Source organism: Tyto alba, unplaced genomic scaffold (genome assembly GCF_018691265.1).
Source record: "Tyto alba isolate M040663 unplaced genomic scaffold, T.alba_DEE_v4.0 Super-Scaffold_17, whole genome shotgun sequence".
In the NCBI taxonomy this organism is placed as follows: Eukaryota; Metazoa; Chordata; class Aves; order Strigiformes; family Tytonidae; genus Tyto; species Tyto alba.
In genome coordinates, this window is record NW_024881279.1 from 1,246,395 (window position 1) to 1,253,847 (window position 7,453).

Genomic DNA, 7,453 nt, shown 5'->3' on the forward strand with positions numbered 1-7,453 from the left:
GAGTCGCTTTCTCCACGGAGTGCTTCACACACTGTAAACTTAAGGTAGAGGAGAAAATTCCTCTCTGCTCCTCTGGCTGGCTTTATGCCTGCGGGGGGGTTGGCCGCATCCCTTTCCCAGGGGACTGTGGGCAGGGCCCGGGGTATATGAGCCCCAGCCGCTCATCAGGGAGCTCATTCCACTTCTGGGTTTCTCAGGTGTCAGTGTTCTCCCAGTCCTTCAGCTGATAGCAGCTTTTGAGCCATTTAAGCTTTTGAGACAGATGCATTTTGATCTCCAGAGGAACACAGTCATTTGAGGTAAGATTTTCAGGACCGGTCAATATTCAGCATTGTATATAGTAGGTAGAACATTTATATGTAGCTTGCTTTTTTTTTTTTTTTTTTTTTACATTAGCAATTTTGTTTGGGGGGGGCAAGATAGTTTAATAAAGCGTACTGTTTAATTTTAATTCTAGGAAGGAGCACAGATCCTTCATTGGCAATTGAGGAGAGGAGTTAGTACGGTTTTGAGATGGGGTGAGAGGAAAGCTACACTGCTTTTGAGGAGGGTGTTGCAGATGAGGTGCACATCAACCGATAAGGTACTTGTGGCTCACCCTGTTTTTGTGCAGATGGCAAAGAAGAACCTAGCAACTGTGGGAATAACCTGGTTACCCAGGGCGTTGTTTTGTCAAGGATGGATTCAAACCCCTGGTACTGTAAAAGATAAGTTGAGGGACCGGTGCTTGGGAGAAGGCTCTGGGGGGGGCAGCCCAAGGTGGGGAATTGCAGGGAGGAGTTTTAAAGTTAATTTACGGGAGAGGGCTGTCCAGGAACAGTGCTCTTTGGGCAGCTGAAGCGGGGGTGGAAGGGGTTCCTTTTCAGCGCAAGTTTAGCACGTGCCAGGCAGCAGTTCCGGCCCGTGTCTGTTGTTGTGTAGATTGTGTTGTCCATCTCGTGTGTCTTTAGACCTTTCTTGGGTCTCGACGTCCTCGTGGCTCTTTGAGCTCAAGGAGCACAGTAGGTACCTCGGACATCTTCCCTTGGGCCCGGAACACCCGTCCTCATTGGCACGGTGCCGACCGGGCAGTTCTTGTTTTTGCTTTACTAGCCTAAAGCGTGGTTAAGTGTCAGAAGTTTCTGGTGAGGCTGCGTTTGCATCTCTGATCTAGAGCGATCCATTTTCACAGATATCTTTTTCTGGGAGTTCTTCCCGGCATCTTGACTTTCTTAGGTCTTGAAGCGACGTTACTTGCACGTGCCTTATCCCTGCGGAGGCTGTAAGGTTTTCTCACAGGCCACAACACTTGACTCTTTTCAGCCTGCCGTCCGTTCTTCCTCACGGCCCAGTAGGTCGTCTTGGCCGAGAGCATCTCAGATCTGAGTCGTTCCTCTTAAAGAGCTTATTTTATGTCTCTTGTCTTGTTTGTGTGCCGTGTCGGTCTGTGCGTGTTTGTCTCTGTCAGAGCTGCTCTGCCTGGGTGTGTAGAGGTGACAGTCAGCCAAAGAAGTACAGTAAGGTTCTATGTGAATAAGCCTAGACTTTGTAGCGAAAGGGCGTACCGTCCATTTCAGAGCAATTAGTTATGTAGGCAACAGGCAAGGAGAGCTCTTTCTGTAGCGCTACGCAGACACGCAGGGGATGAGCAGAGGTTTTTTTCCTAACAGCAGGCTGTAGAGAGAATTGGGGTGGTATACCTAAATGGAAACGGGATCTCTGGAACTGTTAAGCTATCGCTCCGCATCCAGGCGACTCACTGAATATCACTTTTGCAGATGAAGAGGGACAACTCGCTCACCTAACGGCAACGGAGGAGGTGAACGGAGTGGTTTAAGAAGGTGGGTTGGCGTGCAGCGTGGGGGGAAGATGGGACCGGTGGCTATATGACTAGCTGATCGGTGCGTTTTACTTGGAAGGCGCAAAGCGTCGAGCAAAGCGAGGTATCGGCCCCGGAGGGGATGTGGGCGAGGAGAGCTGTGACTAGGGGGCTGAAGCAGCAGTTCCTTTTCAGGTGTCACACGGGTGAAGGTAGAAGCACGCCTCGTTGTTTGTCTTGCGAGCGGTACCCGAGCCTCAACGTGACAACCTGTAAACTGTAGAGGCGGAGCGGGTGAGCAGGTAAACGAAGGGAGAGGGAGACAGTTATTGGTATGGGTGGGGTGCAGTTTTGGGCAGCATCCTGGCAAGTGCTGCTACTTTGTTTGGTTTTTTTTTGCAGGTGACGCACGTAGCCTCCGGAGGGTGAATGAGCGTGCCGAGGAGCAATCTGAGACGGTGAGGCGGTCGTCAGCCAGGTCCGAGTCTAATAGCGCAGTCTTACGTGGCCGCTCGGTTAAGCATTTGCCTTGGTTTTGCAGGTGCCACGTGAGCCACCTTTGGGATCATCTGAGCATCCGAAAGCAGCCGGGGTAGTAGCGAGGACGAGCAGGGGGTCGGTGACTTCTCACAAGCGCAGCGGTACCTTTGTCTCTCGGTTAAGTTAGGTACCGCCAGCGACAAGGGCTGCGGCATCTGACTCCAAAACGAGCAGGTGAGCGGAACACCGCGATGCTTCTGAGGACGGGGGGGTGTTGCGGATAGAGGTAAGCGGGGAGCAGCGTGATACTGAGCAGCAGCTGTGCTCTTCTGTGCTTTTCTGCAGGCGATAAAGGGATCTGGCCACCGCAGGAACGTGCTGGTTAGCCGCTGTGCTGCTTTTGTCGAGGGTGGAGTCAGACCTCCGGCCCTCTGAAAGCTAAGTCGAGGGAACGGGGCTGAGAGGAGGGGACGAGGTTGGGAATCTCAGGGAGGTGTTTGAAAGTTAGCATAGGGGAGAGGGCTGTGCAGGAGCAGGGCCCTACAGTCAGGTAAAGGGAACAGATTACTTTTCCCCTCGATGTTTGCATGTCCCGGGCAGGGCAGTTCCAGCCCGTGTGTGTCGTCGTGTAGTTTGTTTCTTCCGTCCGCCGTGTCTTTGTCCTTCCTTGGGTCTCGGCGTCCTCATGTCTCTTTGCTTGAGGAGCACGGCACTTGCTTCAGGGGCCATCCCTAAGGTCTCCAACGCCCGTCGTCATCGGCAGGGCGCTTTTTATTCTCGTGTTACTAGTTTAAAGCGTGGGTAGGTCTTGAAAGTTTCCAGTCGGTTGTCTTTTGAGCAGCGTCATCGCGGGCTGTGGCGTCAGCTCTGCTATTTAGGCATCCGGTGACTTCTTTCCCATATCCTGACATTCTTAGGCCTTGAAGCCCATCTTCTTGCATACCCATCGTCTCCGTTTTGACGGTAGCTTCTCGTAAGGGGCCGTTCCACTTACTGCTTCTTGTAGGCTGCCATATAGCCTCCTCAGGTCACCATCGTGGCCCTCTAAGTCTTCTTGCTTTACGGCATACCCTTCTGGGTGACCTTATCGCTTAGTGTTTGGTCATCTTTGAATTGTGTGATTTATAGTATTTTGTGTGTTTGAAGGGGGGGGGGGGCAGCGTCGCGTTGCCGTTACCGGCTCAGCGGCGCCCCCCCCCCCCCCCCCCCCCCCCAGTACCGCGCTGCGTCCGCCAGACGGCAACAGCGAGCCGGGCCGAACGCCGCACCGCGCATGCGCAACGGCCGACCGGCGGGACCGCGCTTAGGCTGCCGGGCGGCGCGCCACCGCGCATGCGCTCTTGGGGGGGGGGGGGGGCATGGCCGCACCGCTTTTCCAGGAGCAGCCGGGCGCCCGAAAGGAAAACACACGAAATCGGCGCCAAAAGCACGCCTCGTGCCGCGCTTCGGGGGTCGCCGCGGTAGCGTGGACTGCGCCGGGCCGCACACGACAGAGAGCAACGCAGCTGTCCGGCAGCCGGGTCCGCAAAAACTACAGCTCCCGGCACGCCCTCGCAAGGACAACATGGCCGCCCGCCGCCGCCGGAAGACTACAGCTCCCGGCATGCCTCGGGGAACGGGATCGAGGGTGTGCGGCGAGCCCCACACGCCAGGACTACAGTTCCCGGCATGCCGCGGGAGGCAGCTCGCCCTGCGCTCTGACCGTGCGGGGAGGCCGCGGTTCGCCCCTCCCGCCGAGCGCAGCCCCCCGCCCTCCACAGCGCGGTTCCGGCCAGCCCGCCTCGCTCTCCCCGGTTCCGGCCAGCCCGCCCCGCTCTCCTCGGTTCCGGCGAGCCCTCGCCGCCGGCTCAGACCCAGAGCGGCGCTCCCCCGCCCCGCCGCCCTCCTCGGGGCTTCCCCCCCGGGAGCCGCCGCTCCGCGCTCCCGCCCACCTTCGCCCCCGCTCCGCTCCCCGCCCGCCTCGGCTCACACGGGCCCCTCCACGGCCACCCGCGCCCTCCACGGCAGCTCCACCGGCAGCCACCCGTTTACCGAGAGGCTGCCGCCACCCGCCTCCCTTCCCACACCGGGGCCTTCTCCAGCCCTGGCCCGCTGCTGGAGCCCTGCAGGAACAGGACCCTCGCAGTGCGTCACTTTATTTTTTTTTTTAAGATCAAAAAAAAACCACATACAACCTGCAACAAAAACAAAGAAAATAAAACAATCATACACAGCTAGACGCGTTCTAAACACACCCCTCCTTCATCTCTCAGCACTGCCAACATAGCGCTCGGTCCCAGGCACACTGGAGGCATTTCAGGTTGCTGCAGGCAAACTCAACCCCAGGGGCTCTGGCTGCCCCCACAGCAGTGGGAAACACCACCAAGACCCCAAGAGTTCATGGCAATGCAAAGGAAATCCCCCACAACCGTGTTTCTTGGAGACCTCCAAAGGGTCCAAGAGACCTAGGCACCAGCTCCCACCCCTTCAGGAACCATAACCAATAGTGCAAAGAGTAAAGCAATTCTTTATTACTTAATGCACGTCAAAAAACTGCCTGGAAGTAACGCTACCAGGAGGCTCAGTGCCAATACACCCCCTCTTGCAACACCTTACGAGTCATTCCCAGACCAGCAGTCAGGAAGGGCTGGCTCCTGCCACTGCCCTGGAAGTAGCAAGTCACTCAGCAGCTGCCAGCCTCTCTCTGCTTTTTCCTTCAGGGATAGGACTCTCATATTACTTTTGAGAGGAAAATCCCGCTCTGGCATGTCTGTGCTTCTGCCCACCCCTAAGGCTAGAGCCCTGCAAGAAACTTTCACAGCTCTTAGGTCACCTGCCATCTCAGCACTCTAACTTAGGTCACCCTTCCACGGTATCGGAGACCTCAAATCTGAACACACGGGTGAACACCTGGCGTCAAAGGGACAGGTTATTGCAGTGATCCTAACCAGGAGACTATTGTATATTGAATTTGTGGCCTATATAACAGTTAATGTGAGAAGGCACGGGCCAGGTGCTGTGCAATGCTGCAAACATAGCTTGGTCTTCAAGCTTGTGTGGTGCTGCATATGCCTCCTTGTTCACAGGATAACCTCAGCCAGCTGATCCTAACAAAGGAGTCTGTAGACAGGTCCAGCTTGACACTGGTAATTACACATCCTCATCTCTATCATAAAGTGAAGCAACAAGTTCTCAAGTGAACACCCTTTTGTTTCACAGTAGAAATGATGAAAGCTATTATTTTGTTCTAGGAAGAGCACAAAAGACCAAGCTGTCAATAGAATCTTTCCACATGTGGGAACTGCACCACATGCCGTGCCCTGATCAGACGTCCCTCTGACCACATGACTTGGGGTTCCCAGAATCTGAAGGACATAAGATTATCTATACTATTCTCTTCTTCCTTCTGGTGTTAACTTCAATAAATGTAATTTTATTCAATACATTATATAGTCTGGGTGCCTTTCTTACAGGGATCACAAAGAAAACCGTGTCCAGTGCATTAGTTTCAAACTGCAAAGAAGGGTTCCCAGTTGTCCCAGTTTGGGCTGAAATAGAGTTAATATTCCTTTTCAGGGACTAGAGGAGTGCTGTGTTTTGGATTTAGCTTTGGGTTTGGTATGAGAAGAATGCTGATAGCACACTGATGTTCTCAGCTGCTACCGAGACTTCAAGGACTCTCCGACTCCTCGTGTTCTCCCCATGTGCAAGGGCGCAGGGAGGGAGAATGGACAGAGCACCAGACCCAAACTGGCCAGTGAAATATTCCATATCATGGAACGTCATGCTCACTATATAGAGGAGGGGTGGTTGGGAAGGTTCTCTCTCTCACTTCCAGGACTGCGATTGTGGGATCTTGGTATCTCGGGGTCGCTGGCTGGGAACGGGCTGGGGATTGGTGAGCGGGTGGTGAGCAATTACATTGTGCATTGCCTGTTTACATATTTTCTTTTTTTTTTTTTTCCTATCATCATCATTGTTCTTGTTTTATTGCCATTATTAAACTGTTCCTATCTCAGCCTGCGAGTCTCCCTTCACCCCTCTAATTCCCGCCTCCGCTCCCAGGTGGGGAGGGGGAAGGGAGGGTGACCAGCTGTGGTGTTTGGTTGCTGACCAGGCTCAAACCATGACACCAGTGTACTGTTTAGGGCTTAGAGTTTATTTCCTAAGTATTTAGACCTTTCCATTTAACAGTAAGTCATCAACTCTGAACCCCGAAGTGATAAACTGTAAACCTTGGAGCTAAATAGTTATTGGGGATTTGAAGTTTACTGATGAGGTTAGATTTTGAATCCTGTGCCCCGATCAGTAAATGAGTAAACTGCAGACCCTGACTGGTAAATAATGAACCCAACAAAACAAAGGAACAAACCACAGCTCCTGAGTGAGAAACCCTCAAGAACAAATTCCAAATAATAAACCATAATTGAAAAATTCTGAAACCTCCAGTTTCTAACACAAGTTTAAAGCACATATGAATAGAATTCATTTATGCATCCAAAGCTACATCACTAATTCAGTACTGAGGCACGGTCAGCACTCACTGCAAGGTCCTAGGTTCCCTTTCCCACCAGATCTGTCTACATTCCTAATGCTTAACCACACAGAGGTCTTATTCTCACCCTGACCTCCTGGTGGCCTACCCAGTGCTCCGCTCCCTTACCTTGACCCACCTATAGCACATACCCCTGCCGTACATCTTTTTGTTCTGATTTTGGCCAGCACTAGCTTACTGACTTCCTGGCACCTTCTCTCTCTCTCAAAGTTACTGATCCATACACTGGTCCCCTGCCCCGGCAAGCAAGGTCAGAGATTTTTCTTCTGCTCAGAAGAAATGACTGTCCAGTGTTATGTGGCCAACTCCTCTGTGAGAAAACACACATGCAGAGCGCATCCCAAGACACCCTGCTGTACAGAAAGGACTGGTAAAATGTTGCACCTCAGTAAGAGCTTCACTGAAACTTTCCTAATGAGGCAATGGTTTTATATAGATACCACATATAACACGTTAAACAAAAGTGACAGCCATGCCAACACAGCACTTGGCACAAAAAGCATCCTCATCACGACAAATTGTGTAAGCATTGTAAGTTTACTGCCTCACCTTTCTCTGGGCTCCTAGAGCAGCATTAGGTGGCTCAGCAGAAGTTATTTTTGTACCCACCCATCAGGACATTCAAAACTGCTGTATTTGTC